Below are 24,848 nucleotides of genomic sequence, written 5' to 3' on the forward strand. Positions count from 1 at the left end.
TGAGTTGCTTTTTGGTGCGGATTGCTCTTAAGAATTTCCATACAGAATGATATTCAGTATTGATGTTAGCCAATTTGGTTTCCCATTGATGGTTTCTGTGTTTTTGAAGAGCTTCCCGGACCTGCCTATTTAGATTGTTCAATACTGTTTTATCTTGTGGGGCTCTGGTATTGTGGTATCTCTTTCTGGCCCTATTTTTGCTCTGATAAGCTCCATGATTTCTTCAGGGATACGGTTGGTTGGGTGGAAGACAATGGATTGTCTGACTGATTCTATTGCTTTCTGAATTTGTATGGTTAAGTTATTTATTGCTGTGTCAATCTCTTCCTTTTTACTGATATTGGGCAGCGGACCAATATGATCGGGAAGAACCTTGGCTAACTTGTCCCATAGTATGAATGTGTGCAGGGGAGAGAATTGATCTGATGAACCTAGATTAAGCTCTATGGGACTGTGGTCAGAAGATAATTCGTTAACTGATTCCAATTTGAATTGGTATCTTAAATTTTTAAAGATGACAATATCTAGTACATCCGAGTTACCTGAAGAGTTGAAATAGGTGGTTTCGGTAGGGTCGGCCACAACAACAGAGTTGAGCATTGAAAAATTGAAAGGTGAGTGGCCTTTGGCGTTAGTTGATGAGCTGTACCAAGATGTGTGTTTTGAGGTGAGATCTCCTGCTATTATTATGGAGCCTTTCGGACCAAGTAAGGAGTCCAGATCTGTTGTCAGCAGAGGAATGTTTGGAGGGTTATAAGCAGCATAGATCTTGAGACTCCCAGCATTGAAGGTATGTACCTCCACACCGGTCACCTCCAAGTTTACTGTTTTGGGCTTGTCTATTGTATTATGATTCAAATAACTCTTAATATGTATATGGCTGTGCCTCCACCTCTTGTGCCAATTCTGTCGTTTCTGCACATAGTGTACCCACGAATTTTTGGGTTATTAGCTGGTCTTAGGTGTATTTCACCAATTAAGATGATATCAGCACTGAGACGGGTTGCAAATTCTTGAAGTTCCCAAACCTTGTTCATCAATCCATTTGCATTCCATGCGATTATCTTAAGAGCTTTTGGTTTGAATTTATTACTCATGACAGATCGCTGTTATAATGTTTTGAGTGCCTTGTAGGAATCTCTTTCTGGAAGATGTTGAGGGGAGGAGCATGTCTTGCTGAATTCCTGCAGCATAGTGGCAAGTGAGGCTGTTAATACGGATGTTATGTTGGAGCTTTCTAGCTCGAGAGATGTAGGAGGCTTAGTTCTTGTAGCCTCAGCATATGTTTTGGTCATGTTGTTCCTTCCTGTGAGGTTGAAGCCGAGGTGTTTTGGACAGGAGGACGATTTGTTTGGTTGCTTAAAACGTTGTTACGTGGAGGAGCAAGATTTACTTTTGTCGATCCTCGATTTTTTGAATTGGAAAGGCATCCCTTGTAGTTGGGGTGAGGTCCTCTGCAGTTTGCACAACATGCTGGAGTTGTGCGTGGTTTGGTGCATGTGATGGTCTGGTGTCCCTCGCCGCACTTCAAGCACCTGAAGCCTGTCTTATATAATTTTTGGGCATGACCAAACCTTTGGCACCTATGACACTGACCTGCAGATGCTCTTTTCCTAAGAAGCTCAGTTGCAATCTTGAGTCTGCATACTACTGTCAGTTCATAGATCTGCTTTTGTGTGTTGCTTATTTCCACCAGCACCAAAGGCATTGGTCTTTTGTCAGATCTGAGCATTCTGCTCACTTTTACTGGGGACAGGCCCTGTCTGGAGAGATCAGTGCTCACATCTTCAGAAGTGATACCTTCGGCTATCCCACGTAGAACGACCTTTAGGTTCTTTTCGTTGGGTAAAGTGAAGGTGTGATATGGGATGTTATCATTGTCCATAATTCTGGTCATCTGTCTGTAATCCGAGACAGTAGTGGGTTGTATTTTAACTCCCTCATCTGAGTTTTTGGCCCATGAGTATGAGATGTTTTGTTCTCTGAGGGCTGATGAGACAGGGATCCATTTTTCCTTATCCCTTAATATGACTGGTGGTATCTTTTCTTTAGGACCATTGAGTGTTTCTATCCCTGTTGTTTTTGGTTCTTCCACATTGGTGGAGATTTTCCTCTTCTTTTTTTTGAAAATTTGGAGCTGTGTATCTGTTTCCAAGGTATGATAACTGCTGTCTTGGGATGTAGCATCTTCCATACTAGGGGAGTGTGCAAAATCTGATTGAGTCAGAGTTATGGGCTCTTCGCTTATGTCATCCATATTGTCCTCTGTGACTGCTGTGGGTGGGAATGTGTCAAAGAGATTGACTTTTCCTGGCCAATTATCACTCAGCAGCTTTCATAGTCTGAGGAATTCCATGTATACTTCCTCGAATTTGGCCTCATTCAGAAGTTTTGCCATTACAATAATTTAAAATGTGTTCAGACACAGATGGAAAAAGAGTAGAGATTTCTCAGGTATCCCGAGCAGGTAAAGATAATCCTGTGGACTTTTGAGGGTCCACTACCAAATCCCGTAGACACTCTTAGGTATCTACCAGCAATAAAATGTCACTATAAGAAACAATGGCGATACTAGCAGCAGTAGGCGTATCGCCCTTGTAATTACAAATGACTTACCTGGATAAACCACTATGGAAAATAAAGTATCTGTTTATGGTAGCAAGAAACTAACTACTTTTACTAATGAATAAGCATAAATCGCTAAAACACATCAATCAAATTCACAATTCACCATCAATAATACACGACACGAAACACTAACACACCAGCCGCCATCTTCCTATCACTCCTTTTTATTCGGCAAAAAATCGTTCATTTTACTTGACTTGGCTATACTTCTCACTTATTAACAATACTTCTCACTTATTAACAACACAATGACTCGGTAGCGCCCTCCATTTTGGCATGTATTAATATTAATACTATTAATACTAAGATTAAAGCAATGCAGAAATCCTATATATCTCATATACAAATAAGTAAAAGGTGCCAGAACGTATTATTAAAAATCTGTGGATAAGAGAAAGATCCTGAAAGACTTTTACCTTGATTCTATTACACGTTAAAGATATCAAGAAATTATATACTTAATTTTAATAATTTATCCAATAAAGCAAAGTGCGTGAAATATATTCACGTCTGAGCTACTTGTATCCAGAAGCTAATGACTTTACATCACTTAAAAACTCACCTAGGTCTAGCTCTCAGTAATGAGATGTCAATGAAGATCGAAACCAGTCTAGTTAGTGACCCTTCTCATTATACGTAGCATTATACACGTCCCAAATGATGTGTGCTTTGCATTATGGGATACATACTAAGGCAAGTGATATGAAATCATTAGCCCTATATACATATAGCTCAGACGTGAATATATTTCAGGCGCAAAACATTGTTTTGCTTCCTTGGGAAGAGAATTTAACCAAGTATATAATTTCTTGGTATCTTTAATGTATAATAGAATCAAGGTAAAAAACTTTCAACATAGATTGGTTATATTTATTGTAATGTTCCGCTACTATGATTAATATAATCAAATCCTGCATAATATCGGCTGTATAAATAATTTGTATAAATAATGTACAAATAATTTAAGTGGTCACAAACATAGTATGAGAGAAGATATGAAAGGTCTCTTTGAAGAAGCGAGAAAGAAATGTGAAAGAGTAAAAATTGTAGGATTACTACCTAGATATGACAGTACTGAGTTAAGGAGGGCGAATGATAGCAAATGATTTCACGCGCAGGCCATGTAGAAGATATGGATGTGAGTGTTTAGATGTGTGGGGTGTGTTCGATGGCAGAAAAGATTTGTATAAGAATGATGGCCTGCACTTGAATTCGTTTGGCATCAGAAGCCTGAAGAAATTACTTCTTGATATGAGACTTAATGCAGAGAGTCAAGGAAACTAGATCATCAAGGGAGGAATGGGGAAGATGTGTGTGAAAGTTCAACTATGATATACAAACGAGATAAAGATATGAATGCCTTTGAACACGGTTATGTATATGACGAAGGGATGGAAAAATATGCTTTGGGTTCGGACCTTTTAAGTATGTCTGGGGAGGGAAAAGAGAAAATTCTAGAACAAGACGAAATACATTGCATATCTAATTATAAGAATAGTCTAGGTTGTAATTTATTATGTCTATACACAAATGCTAGGAGCAACAGAAACAAAGGGGTTGAGTTCGTTGCTTTATTGAATACGATGTGGCCTAAGATTATTGGCATTAGTGAAACCTGGTCATCAGAATCAGATATGGTAAGCGGGATCGAGTGTAATGGATATACTATTTTTAGAAATGACAGAAGAGATAGGAGAGAAGGAGGAGTGATACTAATGATATCAGATGACTTAAGTCCAGTTAGGGTAGAAATACAAGAAAACAATGAGGGTAACAATGTTCCATGTAGCGATGAGTTTGAGTCTATTTGGTGTGATGAAGGTTAACAGAATGAAATATATGGTGGGTGTTGCTAACCTGGCAGCTCAGTTGTAGGGGACGAAGAAATGCATCGCCAATTTAGCCAAATGGGTACCAAGCGAATGATCATTATGGGTGACTTTAATTTTCTAAACATTGATTGGGTAGAAGAGAAATCTCATGATCAAAAAGAACAGGAATTTATGGAATTGTTGAGAGATGACTTTCTCAAGCAGCATGTGAAAGAAGGAACTCGAGGTCAAAGAGTGTTGGATTTGCTCATAGCATCAGAAGGGATCTCTGTTAAGAATATGGCTATGTTATCACCAATTGTTGACAGTGATCATGCTCTTTATTCTTGGGAAGTATCTAATTGTATTGAAGCTCCGATTAAATCAGGCTACATGCTAAATTACAAAGCTGGAAATTATGATCAACTTAGAAGAATACTATCTTGGGTCCCATGGTATCAGTTACTGAATGGAAAAAATGTCAGCAATTCATGGGAATCTCTGAAAAAGCTTGAATGAGGCGGTATCTGAATGTATCCCTAGTATTCGAAGAATAAATAGGTTGGGTGTGAAATGGATGTGCAGCCTTATTAAGCTAGAGATCCACAAGAAGAAGTTGATGTGGAAAGAATATCGTGAGTATAAGAGTGAGAGGAGTTATGAAATATATAAAGCTCAGGCCAGAAAACTAACGAGTATGTGAGGAAAGCTAAAACGGAGTATGAAAATAAATTGGCCATGCAAGCTAAAGGCAATCCAAAAGAATTTTATCGTTATGTCTCAAGCAAAAGAAAGAATGAATGTGGAAGAATAAGTTTATTGAATGCAGATGTTACTGGAGTGTTGGAAGCTAATGAGATTGTTCAGTTAATGAGTGCTCACTTTGCTAAGATATATCAACCTGGTGCATGGTGCTACTGCTACGTTAGATGAAGAGTTACAGGTTCGTGAAAATGAGGTTGAAGAGCTCTTGCATAACCTGGATAAGAACTTGTCAATAGGGACAGATGGAATATCTGCCCGTTTGTTAAAGTAATGTTCAGCTGAATTGGCTAGGCCTTTCACACATTTGAATAACTTGGGTCTCGGCTCAGGAATGATACCACAGGAATGGAAGGAATGTATGATAGTTCCATTGCACAAGGATGATGCAAAAACTGATGTGTCTAACTACCGACCTATTAGTATCTATGGTGTGGTAGCGAAGATTTTAGAGAAGTTGGTAAGAACTTGCATATAGAAATGGGTAGACAAGCATTCTATACTAAGCAGGGAACAACATGGGTTTACTAAAGGAAGGTCATGTTTTAGCAATTTGCTCATATGTTACAGCCAAGTTGGATAAAGGGAATGGATACACTATGATAATGTTGAATTTTTCTAAGGCATTTGATAGGATGTCACACGATATACTGTTGTGTAAACTGAAGAATATGGGACTAAAACATAATCTATTGACTTGGATCAGGGGATGGTTGACAGACAGATATCAAAAGGTGGATACAGTGGGTGTAAATATGCCAGATTTAAGGTAACCAGTGGTGTACCTCAGGGTTCAGTCCTTGGACCATTATTGTTCAATCTATGCATTAATGACATCAAGCAGGATCTATCATCAGATTTGCAATTGTTTGCTGATGATGCGAAGATAGGCGGGGCAATCAAGGATGCTACTGATATTCAGATATTACAAAATGATTTGAATAGACTGGAAATCTGGGCTAAATAAAATGGTTATCAGTTTAATGTTAGTAAGTGTAAAGTTATGCACTTTGGCATGATTAGAGTTCCAGCGGCATATTATATTAGCGGGGTTATGCTACAAGAAACTGAAGAGGCAAGGGATCTTGGTGTATTGATGGATAAGAATTTAAAGTTCAAAGGTCACATAGCAAAAGTTGCAAATACAACTCAGAGGATAATTGGTATGTTGAAGCGAATCTTGACATGTAAGGAAGTAATTTTGCCTCTTTATAAGGCTTTGATAAGACCACACTTGGATTACTGTGCACAGAGTTGGTCTCCCGGGTTCCAAGGGAATAAAGAAGCTGTGGAAAGGGTGCAAAGAAGAGTTACAAAGATTATACCCGGATTATGGGATTTAGATTATGAGGAAAGATTGCGAGTATGGGGATTACAGACTCTGGTTAACAGAAGAAAGAGGGGTGATATGATAGAAGTCTATAAACTTTTGAATGGGTGTTTTAGCATTTCAAATGATGAAATTTTTCTTATATGGAAGGCGGGGAGAGAACAAGGGGGGGCATCCATGGAAGTTAAGGTTGTTCACGGTCAAGAAAAGGGTTAAGAGCTAGGTTTTTCTCCCAGAGAGCAGTGAGCGAGTGGAATAATTTGTCCTTAAAGGTAGTGAGTGCATCTAGTGTGAATGAATTCAAGGGTAGGTATGATAGCTGGAGTGGGTAATTTACAGCCCTCGATGAGGCCTTAACTCCCTGGTGATCTTAGATAATAATAATAATAATTTTGGTACTAAAAAGCTAGCTGATGTTTTTTTTCAATGCAGGATTTCTGCCAAGCAGTTGACGAGTATCAGTATTTGATGCGTGTATATAATAAAAAGCTGGATCTTTTTCTCCTTTTAGTGATATGATTTCTTCAGGTTGTAAAAGTGAACTCCTTTGGTAAATCTAAATGTGAAAAGAGAAAGTTATCAATATCAAGTGTATCCTTTCTTGTCACTGCATTGATCACTGAGCTCTCAAGGACAGATGCAGTGCCAAGCTGTAACTGCTTCACATCAGTGTCGCTGCTAGAGTGCAAACCCCCCCCCCTCTCCAGAATGAGTCTCCAACAGGCACTGAATGACAAATGACAACTCCTAATTTGAAAATATCGATCCTTTCACTGTGATAATCGCTAAGCCGCTTGTTTCGTGTTTCGAGGTAATGATTCATGAGTGGATGCCGGAGTAATAAAATACTACTTGTGATTTTTGTCCTTCTGTTTTTGCCTCATACACGTGGCGATAATCGATACAAGGTGAGTTGTGGAATAGCTTCACGAAGTTAATTCCATCCTCCAAGAGATACAGTACAATCGATTAAGCCTAAGTGCATCTGTTGAAAACGTCAGCAGTATTTCTTTCTTTAAAAAAATTCTGACAGATCTAATGTTCAGAGGAAATCAAACTCTTTAGAGTAAATGATCCAAATACCAGTAAATGTTACTTTTAAACTGTTACTTCAAATACTACTAAAATCATCCACGTTACTTATTGAGGATTACTTTTCCAGTCATGATGGAAGTGCTACGATAGCTTTAGGCGACTATTGATACTTCTTTCTGTCACTGTGAGGGCCACTTACTTTCATTAATACCAATGTTTAATTTATCAAAAAAAGTCAAACTTTTAAACTTATACTTAAATATGAGGACTTTCTATCGAAGGCCCTTATTTGGTCTTCGACGAAAATTCTTAGGTTTATCCTACCTGGAAAAAAGAGGACACTTTCTAACGAAAGTGATTTAGCTGGTCTCACTGGGATTGAAAGGATTTTCCTCAGAGTGGAACTTGTGTTTTTCTTGGCGCAAATCTGGCAGAATAATTGTATGTTTGTCGCGAAGTAGAGGATTGACTTTATGATTTATAAAATTCAATACCTGGAAGTCAAAGGAAGCCACACATTATTTATCGAGGATTAGCTTTCCAGTCAATGCTGGAATGGTTACGATAGCTTTCGGCAGAAGGAAGTTGAGGCAAAAGGGAAAAAGTTGTTCATTGAGCAAAATGGACGATGTATCCCTATTTTACATTTTTTTAGAGAAATGGACGCAAGCAGAGATAATTATAGTGTCGAGAACTATATCAAAATTTCACAGACTGCTATCTCAGATGTACTGCGTGCTATTGCCCAGCGAAGAGTCATAAACACACTCATTTTGTTAACGAATCCGTTAGATAGCTGTTAAGATGTGACAAGAGAAGCAGCCGCATAACCCTGAATGGAGATGATGATTCGGAGTCATATCTGTTCATGATACTACGGAATAATCAAAAATGAGCGATTTCTCATTGGTTTCGTGAAGAACATTTCCCTCCGGAATACTAAAAAAAAAATGCAAACTAAATCAACGGATCCGGTTACATTTCGTCAGTATTCTAAAAGATAAGACCATGACAGTGACAAAGTTAGTATTCTAAAAGACAGAACACTGTGACAAAGATTTTAATCCTCCCCTCCGATTTGTTAATTGATCAGACACTCAAAAATAAACTCTCGAGCGGTCTAAAAGCCGCGTCAGTTTGCCAGATGGAAACATAGTCGTAGGTAGAGTTGTCAAGGAGGTACCAGCAGGTAGGCAGAGTAATACCTTATGCATAAAGGTGTCCTTATGCTGTATAATAACCGTGCTGGAGACTTCCAAATGTACGCCTGTTGTTATTACCGCACAACTATCAAACATTTCTATCCCTTCCTCACCCTTTCAGAGTCCCGCAATTGAATCCAATGATTTTCATCTTTTTGAAAGTGAATCTAAAGGCAAACAATATCAGTTTTCTAATAAATCTGAAATCGACTTCTAAAGAACGGTTTTTGCAGCGCCGTGGTATTGTTGCCGTGGTGGGACGCGTGCATAAACATCTTTAGTGACTATCTAGAAAAATGATGCAGCGAACTCATCTTAAGTGTCATAAATGAATCATCACCTTCTTAACGCCCGATTGCGAAACCCAATGACAATTCAAATTGACACATCCCATCAATTTTAAACTCTCTTTCCTAATAAAATCTGATTAAATAGCTACATTTACTGTGTAAACAAATGAAATATTGAGTATGCTGAGGAAATCACTAATATTGACCACCTGTGGATTCTTCTGAAAGGTGGCCGACTTACAATAATAATAATAATAAAAATTGCGTGTCATAGAAATGTTTCGTAGCCTTTCTGTCACACAAAAGCATGTCGTGAGGAAGATCGTGATAGGCTGCAGTTACTTTCATTCCCGTCATCGCAGCTAGGCGCAATAACTCGTGTTTGTGTAACACTCACTGCCAACGCAGCCTTGAATTGAAAACCTGTGCTACTAATTTTTATTTGCTTATTTTATCTCGTTGCTAATATTGGTCTGTTTGTTTTTCCTATCTTGCATTGATATCGCTTGCTCTGTAAGATAAACGGAACTATTTGTATTCATTCTTCATCGAATACTTCTCTGGAAGAAGAAAAGAGATCATAAGAACAGACTGAAAATATGTGGGCTGCAGATCCTTGTAAACGGGAGAAAGAGGAGAGATATGATAGAAGTCTGTAGACTTCTGAAAGGGTGTTATAGGTTATCAACTTATGAAATTCACGGGAATATTAATGGAAGTTAGGTTTGTGCTTCGTGAAAGGGGTAGGAGCTGGATCTTTTTCTCATAGTGCAGTGAGTGAATGAGCGGATCAGATTTCCTGTTGAAGTATTGAATGCATCTGTTGTGAACGAGTTTAAAAATAGGTGTGATAGCTAGCGTGGGTGATATATTGCTTTCCTCAATGACTCTCTTGAGGTCTAATAATAATAATAATAATAATAATAATAATAATAATAATAATAATAATAATAATAATAATAATAATAATAAAGATTTCTGTCGTCATGACGAGAGGAATCTTTCTATGGGAATTTTTCAATTGAAGGTGAGTTACCCGATCTCATATACGGAAGCGGGGGTTTTTCTCCCGGAAACGCGAGTTTTTCATTCCGCATACAGACAAATCGCCTTCAGAACACACGTCATTTAATTAAATTAGACAAGAAGAAATTACCTCAACAGCATTATATGCCCAAAACGGTTCTAGTTTCAACTGCTGTTAATTAGTGACTCCACTATACGAGGATGTTATTGCGAGACTTTTGCATGATTTTCTTGATTGTTTCGTTACATTTAATATTTCTTAATTATATGCGTTGCAATTACTGGAATTAAATCTGAATTATTTCGTAGTTTTATGAAAAAAATTAATATGAACTTTTAATTCAAGTTTTCATCCGATAAATTATCAATCATTCAATGAAAGTTTATTTGTGAGTTGCTGCTTCATTCTCACAGCTTTTAAAACTTCGGGTCTTTAAAATAAAGGTATTAATCCTTTAATTAAGACGTAAAGCTTAATTTGTCGTGGCAATATCGATTTTGATGTCTTTAGGAAAAATTTCCTCGTAATTCTGAATTGAAACTAAATTCAGTTTCTTAATTTAGTGTGAATTCTTCATTTTAAAGAACAGGAGAGTTTCGAAAATTATTGAGAACTGAAGTATAGCTTATCTTAGCTTATATTATCTAATCCATCTGAAAAAATTAATAAACACAGTATTCACTTAATTATTGTAAGATAACTTTCATTTAGTGTGTCATCAATATTGAAAAAAAAATGGAGTTCTGAAGTTTTATGTTCTTCGGTCAAAGCATGAACTCAAATAACGTAAACATCATCATCATCAATGGCCTTCAAAGGAATTTCATCCAATGAGTATCTGGTATGATGGATGGATGGTGAATGTGTATCTATTCTGAGCCATAGACTTCCAAAATCTGCCAGTATTTTCCAAATTTGGCCAAGTTAAATAACAGCCGTTTATATAACAGAAGTGGATATAGTTTATAATCTTTGCAATCACTTCTTTTTACTTGACTCGTTATTCCTCGGATTCAGCTGTAGAGATGTTATCAAAATGTACTTAGAATCCTTAGAAAAATTTCATTCAAGTGAATTTTCATTTTATTCGTATCATTTTCAAGGTCACATTTTGGCAAAAAAATGCCTCGATGTGATAGTAATGATTCCTCTTTGATAGAAAACTATCAATGAAATTTCGTATTTAGAATCGCTACTATAGATCATTCTTATTCCTACACATGCGAATTCCCAAAATATATGATACAACAATTCTGTGCGAGAACAAGCGATTTTATCTCTCTCTCTCTCTCTCTCTCTCGCTCGCTCTATTCATTTTCTAGCGCATATTATTCAACATTCCACTAACACGGTTAAAGTATTGTTCAGTAATCTAAATACCCATATTTGGATTACTGAACAATATGATTAAGAAGCCGTCACATAAATAGGTTAGTTTGCTTTTGATTGTTAATCTAGAATATCAATTACAGAAAACACTCAACTTCTCAAGGTATTTTATCGTATATTTTCTATTATCCAGTTTTTTTTTCAAGATATTCTTCAGGAAAAAAAGTATTCAGTTAAATCAATATGAAACAAGAAAGGAAAATTCACTACAAACGAGTTTGAAAAGATAATGGTGGTGTCTGTTTTTCAGCGATGTGTCATATAGTTTAATTCTGTTATTTGTTTATTGATTTACAGTTCGGAAACTGTGTCTTCGATAAAAATAGGAAACGATGTAGAATCGTTGATTCCGTTCTCGTAAAAGTAGTAAGGTTCAATGGACGGTTACGTTGTTGTTTTGTTTTTCGTTTTTGCATTAAGCGAGAGAAATCTGATAGCATCATTTTCTCTAATCGGTGATATTTTCGTACTTTTTATTATCAGAAAAGATTTACCGCAGTTATTTTGAAACCTAATATCTTAACAAGAAGCAGAATGATCATTTAGCACAGGTAATTTGTGCAATGTTTTCGATATTTATAGAAATAGTTCCAAGATTCGTTTGAAAATTTAAAAAAAAAATTGAAAAATAAAAATCGGAAAATTCACTGCATTGTTAATCGTGAAAATTTTAAAGAATAGACCGTTCCCATGGTAACACATCGAAAGAGAAATTGACTAAATGTTAAATAAAATGTTTTGTAAGGCTATTTGAAACTATTATCATGTGATTTATAAGAGCCTATAGGAAAAAGGCAAATATTTCATGAATAGCGAATGGATTCCTGTACTATTATATGAATTTCCAATAATCAAAAATTAGTTTTTTAATGAATTATTAAAATTACACTTTGTTGCCATTATCCTTTACACGATTTGAACTTTAACAAGTTTTCAGTTTTCTTTTTAATCAAAAATATTTTATCATATCTTAGGTAACTTGAATAGAAATACTAAACAAGATTCAATTGAAATAATATAAAAATTATAAATTATCTGGGGGGGGGGGGCATGGGAAATTGCGTCTTGGTATAAGTGGAATTTAAGACACTCAAGTTAAATCAAAATTGAAAGGACACGATATCTTTTATTGAAAAAAAAATACTTATGAAAATTTTCGCATTCTGCTAACCCTCGAAAGTTAATGGCATTTGCCTTTTTCAAAGGAAATCTTTAATTGATAAAAGACAGCGTGAAATATAAAATATAAAATTACAATTTAGGCCACTAAATGATTTTCTCCTTTTTCATCTCACCGCAAACGCAAATTTAAAAAAATGCAATTTACAAAGCATAATGCACTCTTCGACTCATACCCTTTGTCTTCTTGAGATAATTCAAGCAACCCAAGCATTCACTTCTTTTATTCTCCGTTGATGGCATTAGTTCTTTTGCCAGTAAAGTTATGAATATAGGGTTATTATCAGTTAATTTGCTATTAAGTAAGTTACTATAGTTTTATTATAAGATAGGAAGCCTTAGTTTATACTTAGTTCGGGTATTTTCTTCCTGGCTTTATGTATTTTAACTTCAGTACCTCAGAGTCGACTACCAAATTAGTATAGTAAAATGGACGGTGCTTCTGTCCTGTTGAATAATTCATAGTCGCATAATAGAAGCATGGATACTTTTTTTTAAACGTTGTTGGTGATGTTTGATTGTCCGATAAACAAAGACATAAGGCCTCATTCCAAGCGCATATTATCCGCATGAAAATGTCATCTTCATATCTCGCTCTCGCTAAGATTGAATCAATAAATTAAGAAAATAGTTAGTGTCTTTCATCAATCAGGATTTAGCAAGGTCTATGTAAACCAGAAACTTTAAAATTACAAAACGGTGGCTGTTAAATCCTGTTTAATCAGGAGTGTGGATTATTTCTTTAATTAAACCCATAGATTTTTTTTCTTTCATTAGAAAATAATAAATCCTTATTCTTTATCATTCGAGGGATTACTTTCCCTTTTAATTATGAATAAAAAAATTATGTTTTTAATGAGATTAACCTAATCTAAGATTATCAGATTTTGTTGATGTTCATAGAAAGCTGTTCATTACTGTTGATGTTCATTACTTAATATTCATGTGTCTGAAGGCATTATATGAACTGGACCAACGTTATTCACGTTTCTACAAGTATTATATGGAATAAGACAACCGTACATATGCAGTTAGTTCAAGTGTTTATTCTGCTGGTTGTCGTTAAAAGGAAAATATAATTTCTTTATGTATTGTGCTTAGAGGTACAGAATACAAACTTGAAGATGAGCAGTAATTCTTAGAGCTGCTTCAGAGATTTTAGCGTGTAAAGAACATCCCCCTGTGAAGCCATATTTCTGTCTCCCTCATTAGGCTGTATCACGTAGTGCGGTGAGTTTCTTCAGAATAGTTCGTTTATTCATTACCAAGCCTCGCTCTTCATCCTCGCAGTCATATCCTCATAACGTTTAAAGTATTGAGATATTCATTAATATTGAACCAATCTGAACAAAATTGGCGAGTTCTCAATTAATTTGTGAGTTGATTTGCATGGTTTTTTTGTAAGGAAACCATCTTATATATGCAGGAAAACTTTACCACTCCCTGAACAATATATATGTATATATAAAGGTCCTAGAGGAGATTCAAAGTAAATAAAGGAATTTTTGAGGGGTCTCGCTTGATGCTTTACATCAAGAAAATACAACATTTCTTAAGGCTTTCAGATCCTATCTGAAGATATGGATGTTTGTATATATATCGATATGAGATCACTACCCCTTATCGCACCTAATATATGGTATTAAATGAGCGATAGGTTAACAACACCTTTCGTGAGTAAAATTCGTATATAGGATATGCATGTCGGACACCTAATTTTACGCAAGTGCTTTGTTCTGTTTAGAAGGCAGTTACTAAAATTGCTATTTCAGTTTTCTCTGCAGTAAAGCGATACACAGAGTCACATCTGTAGCTATATGAGCAAATCTTGTATGTACTAGATATAAGACAACGCTAATTCAAGCTTTAAAATTAAGGCTTTATTTCAATATATAAATTTAACAGCGAGTGACCTGAAAGTTTACTTGCATAGTTTCTTTGAAAAAAATATCTGCAGAAGTTTTGTATTTTTCATGAGTCAAGCAAGTGTGCAACACTTTGATTAGCATTTCGCTCTTGCAAATAAAGTGCCACTTAATGAAAAAAAGGACATTTTCAGGGTTGTGTTCATGTGAATTCAATCTCCACTCACTATAGTACAGTTGTACTAGTTCAGTAGACAGGTTAAGCATTAGATATGGAAACTTCATCAAGCCACTTCTGGCTTCCACTACGGTGATGGTGATACATTAGGGTAGGAAATTTATCGACCACCGAAAAACATTCCAGCTACACTCGGGTTTACTTCTTTTCCTTTATCATTCTTGATGGTTTCTTCAGGAATGAGAGATCCGAGAATAACCTAATACTGCAGAGGTTATAAAAGATGCACTTAATTTAGTCTTGCGCAATATGTGCACGACCATGTCTGATTTAATTCTTCAGCAGTGCTAAAAATCCGCATCCCTTGCGTTGTAATTTTATTTCTCTTAATAAACGCCCCACTGTTTATAATAATTACAACTGTGTACCCACATTTTACAATTAAAATTTAATAGCCACTACCCAAATAAATGAACCTGACACTTATAAGTTTTTATTGGAATAAAATCGTTGACAGGAAACATTAGTACAAGTCTTTTTATATGAAACTTATGCTACAAACAAAACAATTCATCTACGATTCCTTACCGTCCTAGAACTATGAAAAAAAATAAACTTATAAACGAAAAACATTCAACGTTATGAAAAGAAACTACGATCTTTAATGTGTTACTATTTTGATGAGCATCCAAGCATTTCTTATGGAGTTATTTATAGTGAAGGGGAATTTTTTTTCATGGACTACTTATGAACCTCCATTCCTAAAGATCATGTCTCTGTACTTAGGTGTCTTATTACTTTCTTCTACTCCAGTAATTACGTCCATCAAATGCATGTATTCGGATCTGTTTTAATGTACCTTGCGATGAAAGAAGGACAAAGGGAAGATCTAATTTTCTTGTGATATTGACTAACTCAGAATCAATTCAAAAGACGTAGAAAACGTTTTTGCTTCCTTGACGAGATGCAAAACCTTGATGTTTATTTGTATTTTATTTCGGCGCCCTAAGAACGTTCAAATAGGGGACGTACAAGCATCCTAACGACTTCTTCAGACTTCGGGAAAAGTACTAGTATGTACTAGATATAAGACAACGCTAGTTCAAGCTTTAAAATTAAGGATTTATTTCAATATATAAATTTAACAGTGAGTGACCTGAAAGTTTGCTTGCATCTCACGTTTCATTTCTGCACCAAATAAAATTAACATCGACATAACAGGAGAAATCAGCAGTAGTTCACTTTTAAAAAGCTTTATTTCTAACAGCTCTCCAAATATATCAGGTAAACTATCTGTCTCGATGCTAAGAAGAGCCCGGCCATTAGGTCCGCTGGGACGAATGTGAGAAGTAGTCAGGTGTCTAGATACATGTCGAAGTCCCAAGAGTCACCTGCAGAATCGATTCCAGGGGATAGGAGACGTCAATAAAGCAGAGAAAAGTTTCTCGCACACATACACACGCACATTACAGTTACTGAAGATATTTATGTGGTAATAATGCTCTGCAAACATCAGTGTTACACCTGAAGAGATGCGTGGTGATTTCTATTCTTACCATTTGAGACATTTATTATCAGTCCGGGATACGAGCGGATTTGAGCAGAAGTATTTACATGCGGTCTGTCGTCTTTGGTTTAAGGAGACATCGGATATGTTGACGAAGGCTCTTTGGACCCTCTGAGGTTTACGAAAAGAGGGAAAAGATGATGATTTGATTCTTGAGGTCTACGTTATGGTTATTTCTAGATGGTTCTCTGACGGAGAGTATTCGGTGTTATCAATGATTTTCCAAAGACATACATTACGTGCCTCTCCTTATGATGATTACCTTTGTGTATTGGTATCACAGTTAATTACACTGCCGTGACTCTTTCATGGGGAGTCGAAATGTATGGGTAGATATGAATGGTTAGTCTATTCCATCAAATCAAGAAAGATGGCGCTGATCGCAGTAGGATGGGTGAGTGATTTATCTTTACACCTGCAGTAGTTCAAAATGATTGGATTTATAATTGATGACTATAGCTCCCTCTAAATTTGGATAATCATGCAGTGATTGTCCAAATTATTCAAATTAGCAGAAGACTTTTGTGCGTTTAATAATATTGTAGTTATTGCAACAGAAAATGTAAAATTTTATTCTTTATTAAAATGAAATCAATAGATTTGGGTTTAAGAAACAAAACTTTTGGTCGGGTTTGTTAAGTCTTTGATTATTAAATCTACTATTTTGTATTAGGTTGATATATTTTGTTTTTATTCATGGATACAGTCGGAACCACTTTAGAAATTAAATTTAAAATATAATGACTGAGAAAGTGGATTATAGAAAATTATAAATCAGCAAATCCGTTATGAGTATATGACAATCGATCTAATACTAACATACGATAACCTTAAGTTATTATTATTATCATTACTATTACTCTTCAATGTGTCGGGTGACATGAGCTTAACAAAATAACTAAATTCATCATTTATACATATAATTAAAACTAAAGTGTGCTCAAAGACAGACAAAAAATAACCCTACACATTTCTGAGACCGACTAACTCAGTGCTGAAAAAAAATGAACAGCAAGTGAACCACGTATAGGAATGAAAGTCAACCAATGATATCCGGTGTATATTTCTATGGGTGATGTATATAAAACATGTAACTGATAGAAAAAAGAAAGAGACATTTTTAAAAAGTTTATGAAATAAAATAATACGCTTATAAGAAATGCCGCTAGAATATTTTCATAATAAAAAAGAAAGACGTAAAGAAATCTAAAGCAATTGTCAGTGATCTATTGAGCAACTTGGAAACTACAGTCATTGCGAGATTAGTTTACATCATCAGCTAGAAGTGTCTCCATAAGAAACAATTGATGAAGTTTATAACAAAGTATCGGCTAATATAAAAGCGAGAATTGAATGAACTATGACACTCAGCTGAATATTTAAATTTTGATTTTTGAAAATCATACGAAATTTACCTAACATATTAAATTATTTATTCAGACATATTTCATATTCCTTTATCATTGTACACTTCGTAATCGAAATATTTTATAAAATAAATATATTTCATGAAAAATTATTATTTTTATTTGTAAGTTAAAAACACTTACCTTTTTGGCCATTCGTTATCTGCTTAACGCATAATCCGGCTTTTGGAGTCAAAGCGTGTGAAATTTAACGTTAAGTATTCTACCCCTCGTCGACATTACCATTTGAATTGGAATAGTCAGCGGCTTGAAGAAACTGTCGCCGATGCTTACAGCGAACCTTTTAACGCCAGAACGAATCGAAATATGGCATTCTGTCTTCTTGCATGCGATCTGCAACAAACACTGCATGTATTCACTCTTCGACGAGTACATTTTAGTAACGGAGTAACGTTGGCGACGGCCTGCATGGTTTCGAAACAGTGACTACAAGCGGGAGTAGCCGACAAGCAACCACTGCGCCCTCTCGGAAACTGTAAGCAGTAGTCTGTTTGTGACTTGCGCATTCAGAGCTACTGTTTCACCACTACGTCACATGCAGTCTCCTGTCTCGGATACAGAGCGAAGAAACAGATGCTACAGCAAGGAGGAGGGAGAATTAAATTAGCCTGGTATTATAGAAGCAAAGGAGTTCAAAAGTGGAAATACTGGAAACGAAAATACGTCTGCTGGGAAAAGGAACAAATTGTTTTATCGTTACTTTTCTGCAAATCAGGAATTTTCTTAAGAGAATTATTTATTAGGGAGAAAAATGTCACTTTTTGTTATTTCCAACTTTATCTACTATAATTATATTATTAACAAGTTTTAGGCCTAAGTTTCTGCATTTAACGATGTACTTTTCCAATGACAATTTCGTGCTCGATAGAACTAATGTTTACAAACTTTTTTGTAACCAATAACAACGTACCAGGAAATGCATATGATAAATAGATTCAATTGATTCGTTTCACAATTGCCAAACATATAAAATAATTATTATAATTTAAGATGAATGTATATTTTATATTAAATTTCTTTCTTTATTTATTTTTACATCTTAAAAATAAAATTAATATAATTATTTTATAAGTACACCTGATAAAAATATTTATAGGATTCATATAAAAGCCTGAAATTATATATAAAAGCGATAGAGGAGGGAAGAAGATCGATATTGATCTGGTAAAAAAGTCCTTCTTAGGACTTCCAGGGTAACAAATGGCAATGCTGTAGTCAATGAAGTTTTAAGTGAGGCTCGGTTATCGCCATTACCCAGCCATGACTAGAGCTTTTTAGCTCAATAACACCCCATCCACACAGATTTACTTCATTCAGATGACGGGATAAAGAGTCAAGGACTCAGTCCATCGCCCAGTTCTTATAAGAACTATAAGAAAAGCGATAGAGTAACTTTTTACCATCAAATAATTGCAAGAAAAAACTACTACTGATTGAGATTGAAAAATGGTTTCACCAAATGGAGACGGTAAGTGAATCCCCAGAAGAGCATAGCCATTCTATTCAGCAGAAGGATGCTTCCTAAAGGGATATCTTTCTGTTTAACACAAAAATCCCGTGGCAAACAGAAGTCAAATACCCTGGTGTACTACTGGACAGAAGGCTAACTTTCAGCTGCCATGTCAAGGCTCTCTGCGCAAAGGCATCAAAAGCCATTGCTCAACTCTATCATCTAATCAACTGATGGTTCGCCCTATACTCACGCTTCTCCGGCTTGTAGCCATACCGCTGATACCAATATTCTCAACTTACAACATGTGCAAAATAAATGTCTACGAATGATCCTAAACGCTCCTTGGTTCGTAAGAAACGTGCAACTCCATCGAGACATAGATGTCCCCTATATTTACACTTTCCTGCAAACTATAGCAACAAAGTTCTTTTCAAAAGCATCTGTACACCGTAACAAATTGGTTCAACTAGCTGCAAACTACGACGCAACAGATTACTTCAAACATAAAAGACCAAAAACCATCTTAAACTCCAGTTCTGATGTTTAATCTCCAAGCCTGCTCAGGGCGAGCAATTGGCTCATAAATTTTTCCACACTGACAGCTTACCTATCAGACAACGGGGAGTATGAAAAGCATTTTGCTTTACCCTTTATGTCAGAAATGTTAATTAAAAAAAAGTGATAGCAATATATCTATAGCAACAAGAAAGTGTTGTGGAATTCGTTCACTCAGTGAAGTTACTTAAAATAATTGTTTTTTATGTAATCTTTAAATCTGATATGAATTTCAGTTTATGCTGTTTCTAAGTATCTATTCTAAGTATATTGCGAGCTCGTAATTTCTAAATTTCTTCTTTTGTATATAAATATAGCAATTATTTTGTATGTTTCAAGTGATTTGTACTCATGTGCTCTCTCAGTCTCACACACACACACACAGTCATATTAAAATTAAATGCTACAATGCCAATTCTGAGACATACAAGTGTAAATTGCTTTATCGAAGCATTTGCAGACGTTAACAGAGACACAGACACTCTACATCAATCGTAGAAGACGAATTTCATTCGTTTGCACTTTACTTTCTGTCTTCAGTGCAACTGTTTGCTTGTAAGAAGCAATTTTTCAAAGTAGCGAATAGACTTGACAGAAATCCATTATAGTTTAATGAAGTCTGAGCGAACGGCCTTGTATGTTCTGTCAGCAAGCTTCTTTTCACACGTGTGGTGTGCGGAAGTGTTTCGTGTACAATAATATTCCGCCGAAATCAAATATATCAGACGAGGCAGTATCGTGTATTACTCCTCTGATGGGAAAAAGAGCGTGTCCTATAACATCCTTAGAACGGATCCTTTCACCATCACTTATCTCCCTCTTCAGTCCTGGATGCTTTGTTTTTATCGAGTCATTACGCAACCTGATTATACCTTAAACTTTTGGCACTTATCCCAATATCTTTAATTAATATTTTTCTTGGTTTGTAGGTGCGCATTGTAGTCATTAAAATGAATTTATTTTTGTAAAATTTAATTGAGAGTTCAGATTAAAGAATAACAAACTAATATTTATTTGCACTCATGTTCGTGTAGGACAACCATATTTATAGGCCATGGTATAAATTATATATAACATTGTATTATATGTTGCACTGACACACGTGATCGATATAACTTAATGTGTTTTTCAAACAGCAATATGCAAATAATGGTCCAAACTCAGCCTGTCTGGCATTTTGTATTCCACGGCCTGGCGCCTAGCATTAAAGGAATCGCCCGTTTCACTGGACATTTGCCAGGCAACACTTATTACCAGCTGTCTACTGATCCAGAAACACTCTATGCATAGTATATCTTGCCTTTACATAAATTCTAATGCAAATACTCGCTCACATCCACACACACACAAATAACGTGTACATGGAACTCAGTAAATAGGATTTGCGAATGATGCCATATTTGCTACCGGTATCAATGAGAAAACTATTTAGGTAAACATTTCACAATTTAATATTTAATTATACAACACCTCAGATGAAAACAACTACTACTATAGGATAAAATATCTTATTAACATAAGATGGAAGTGGCTCTGATCCAGTATATAGACCTCCTGCTTCGCCATTATAACAAGTTGAGTTTCGAGCATTTGTCATCATTTGAGACATTATGTGAAGACGTTCCGGTCTCCTTCAAAGAGAAAAACGGACTTGAGAACGAAACGGACTTGAGAACGAATCGAAATATAATCGAATCTCATAGCTACTCAGTTCGGAAATAAACAGCGATTAAATTAGAATAAATCCTAAACGCTTAATAAAAAGAAAGAGAAAAAGCACTAAAAGGAATAACTACTTCTAATTCGATTTCTGCTTTTGAATTCGAAATGTCAGGATTCCCATAACAACACAAAACAAGAGGATTATGTAACACGCCGGAAAGAAGTTTGAAGTATTAGGTACTAATCGCCACAGTTGGAGATTTTTGCAATTTCCTCGTGTGTCTGAGTTCTTCACTCGCTCACTCTCAAGCATCTTATGCTTTCCAAAGTTTCCAACCAGTCACAGTTCGCAGTGTAGACAGAAAAAAGCGCCATCAATTACTGTGAGGGATAAAACAGAATTAATATCTTACTCGATGCATTTGGAACAGTCAATAAAGCGATAAAGAAGATCAGTCATCGTTCGCTGAAATAAAGTGATTGAAATCCTGGTTTCCGGGCGAACATGAACTCATAAATATAACTGGGCTACTAAATGCCGAACAGCGAGCACTTAAAATTTTGTTTTTACGTAGCGGAAAAGAGAACCCTACTTTAGTGGCTTGTCTGGCTGTTTGCAAATTCTCAGACAGCTAAGGTTGGTTAGCAACTACATTTACTTTATTGTTTTTTAGAAGTGGGAGTCTACAAAATGCGTTGCTTTAAAAATGGTAGCAGGAATATCCCTAATAAATAAATAAATAAAAACTGTCAGTCGAAAGTTTCAAACTGTAATGAATATTTCAAATATAATAATATTAATTCTTCTATAATAGAAGAATTAATATTATTATAGCCTGGAACGAGTCATCTTAGATGACTCGGTTCCAGGCTATAGTTCACTTGTTAAATCCGATGCCAATACCACTTATAACTCTATTTTATAATTTAATTGCGAAGAATTTATCTGTTAAATTACAAATAATAAGTATTTATTAGTAGGACTTTTCCGTATTACACGAGGTAACAAATTAAACTAGGTCATGTTTTCTTAAAACTACTATATTAACACCTTAACAAATGAATGTATTTTGACTGCTTTCATTATTTTTAAACTCGCCAGACACCTTCATTGGAACAAGTGAACTATAGCCTGGAACGAGTCATCTAAGATGATGTAAGTGGCTGTTAAACTGACAGCAAGACTTCATTTCTCCTAAAACTTTTACTCCGTTTAATCAAAAATGTAATCGTCTTATCACGAGAACATGTTTTCTAACTTATTCTTTCTTCTTTCTTTTCTAACGAACTGTCTGAAGTTGCGATATCCTACGTCATAGCCATATCATCGCAGATCAATACACGGTCTTACATAAATATTAAATCTGGCATATTTAAATCAAAGTTACCTTGGCAGCAATTTTAATAAAATATTCGCCGACAGCAGGTGAATTGCTTTCAGGTAGATGATGCGGAAAGGAAATGTTATGGAATGATCTAGGAGAGAGAGAGAGAGAGAGAGAGAGAGAGAGAGAGAGAGATTTTACTAATCTTAACGGAAAGATTTCAAACCACTTAAGGTATGATTTGTAAGCCACATAAGAAGATTAATATTTCCCATATCTTTAACTTAATTCCTTCTGTAAATTTCTATTAAACTGATGGGAATGCAAAATGCACAGTAACTAAAGAAAACGTTAAATTAAAAAGTTTGGAAATATAAAAAAAAAGTATTGAAATTTTATACATTTTTTCAGATATAGCCATTCTTATTTTATGCATATGATTCTATTTTATTTTAGTATGCAGAATTTTGAAGAGCATATTTTCATTTCTTTCTGGAGAACGATCAACGATGTTTCCATATTTGAATACAATTTGTAGTAACGAACATAATCTGCCGAGCTGGAAAGCTTCGACCATTTAGTATGAAATAAAGCAATTTAAATGCTTGAATATAATGATGTAATGATAAATACAATAATCTGCAGTTAATTTTAAAAATACAGTATTTAATGTTATTTTGTGTTTGTCATCATCAACATCATCATCGAACGTTTCAAGGATTTAGGCCTAGAGTGGCCTATTCCGGACTTGTCATCGTTGAATCTCTTTAGAAGACATCCTTTTCTTTTTCCTAATGGTTATCCTGTATTTGTCTCTTCATAAAAATTGTTTCTTACTATGGAAATTAGTTGGCTGTATATACTAAAAGAAGATAAATATTTGTATTACTTAGGCGACTCAGCATGTTGTTTACATTATGAGAGATATCTTCGATCAATATGCGGGCTTTGTTATTCATGTGGGAAATATTTAAGATGTCAATATTTGTAACACAGATTTCAGAAAAAAATATAACATATAGTATTCTGACTTGGGAGAATTTAAATAAATATATTTAACATAAGTTGGATCTTTATGTTATTCAATAACTAAGCATGAAAACAAACAGAAATAGGTGTTTTAAAAACTGGTTCTAGCTGGACGCTATAACTGAAAGTAATATGAAAATAGATGATTCATACTTGAAACAGAATTATTATCAAATACGGATTTTCAGTGAACGCATTGTAAAAAAAATTTAAGTTATACACATAGAGTTTGCAAAATGCCAGCGATATTTTGAAAGTGGTGGCGAGAGAGAGATGTCTAAACATAAAGCGGTTGGTAGTCAAAAGATAAGTTGTGAGTATCAAATGAGCTAACGATGCATCATTACTGAGTATTCACCAAACTAATGTCTCCTTTTTTGAGATTATACTTAACAAGTAGAACTTTTGAGACCTTGACGACTATAGAGCATTTTAAATATGTGGGAAATTTGTTTGGGCATCGCTAAGGTAAGAGTTTCTCTTTCTTATTTTGCTATCTGGTTGATTTTCTGTTCATTAATCCTATAGTAGAGGGCTTAGTTGGTCGGGTGGTTAGCGTATTCGGATTCCACTTTCCAGTTTGCACCCTTGTCTCACTCCACGCTCTATTGGAAAGGAGGTACTATAATTTCTTTTGATTTCAACGATCATTTCGGAGGATGAGTACAAGGATTCAATCAGTCGTATTATCTTGCTGTGTATTTCGTAATGATGCAGAAGTTTCTCAAGGACATCACAGAATCCAAACCTTTCTTACGTAGGTCAATAAAATTATGGCACATTGCTGTATTATTTTTCAGATATTTACGTATTTACTTTATTATGTTTCTACGTACTCATCTATTGGTAACCTGCAAATCTACTTACCGAAATTCTTTCAAGATACTTTCGTTTTTGCTGCTAATTTACATTTCATTAATAGTAATGTAAAGCATTCTTAGTTCCATTTTGTTGTCAGTTATTCCATTCCTAGTTTTGCAGTAGTTTATGTTCAACGTCTTTGTGGAATTCTTGTTTCTTTATACTTAAATATTTTACCTTTTTTCAACTGTTTCTACTTTTCTCATGCAGTTCTGTAAAATATTGGGGTTTTTAGATCAATATACTAGAAGTTCTGAAATTTCTGAATATTTG

At 35.2% G+C, this 24,848-nt stretch overlaps 1 protein-coding gene across 1 annotated transcript in view; it reads right to left on the reverse strand.

Moving 5' to 3' along the window:
• Positions 1-18,035, reverse strand: part of LOC150092638 (two pore potassium channel protein sup-9-like) — a 38,263-nt gene extending 20,228 nt beyond the window's left edge. The window contains exon 1 of the mRNA XM_090414532.1: positions 17,814-18,035. The gene's annotated coding sequence lies outside the window, so the exon portion shown is untranslated. The remainder of the gene's footprint in view (positions 1-17,813) is intronic.
• Positions 18,036-24,848: the final 6,813 nt, after the last annotated feature.

This window comes from Typopeltis vanoorti, chromosome 25 (assembly GCF_054136105.1).
Source record: "Typopeltis vanoorti isolate ZY-2024b chromosome 25, IOZ_Tvanoo_1.0, whole genome shotgun sequence".
Classification (NCBI taxonomy): domain Eukaryota; kingdom Metazoa; phylum Arthropoda; class Arachnida; order Uropygi; family Thelyphonidae; genus Typopeltis; species Typopeltis vanoorti.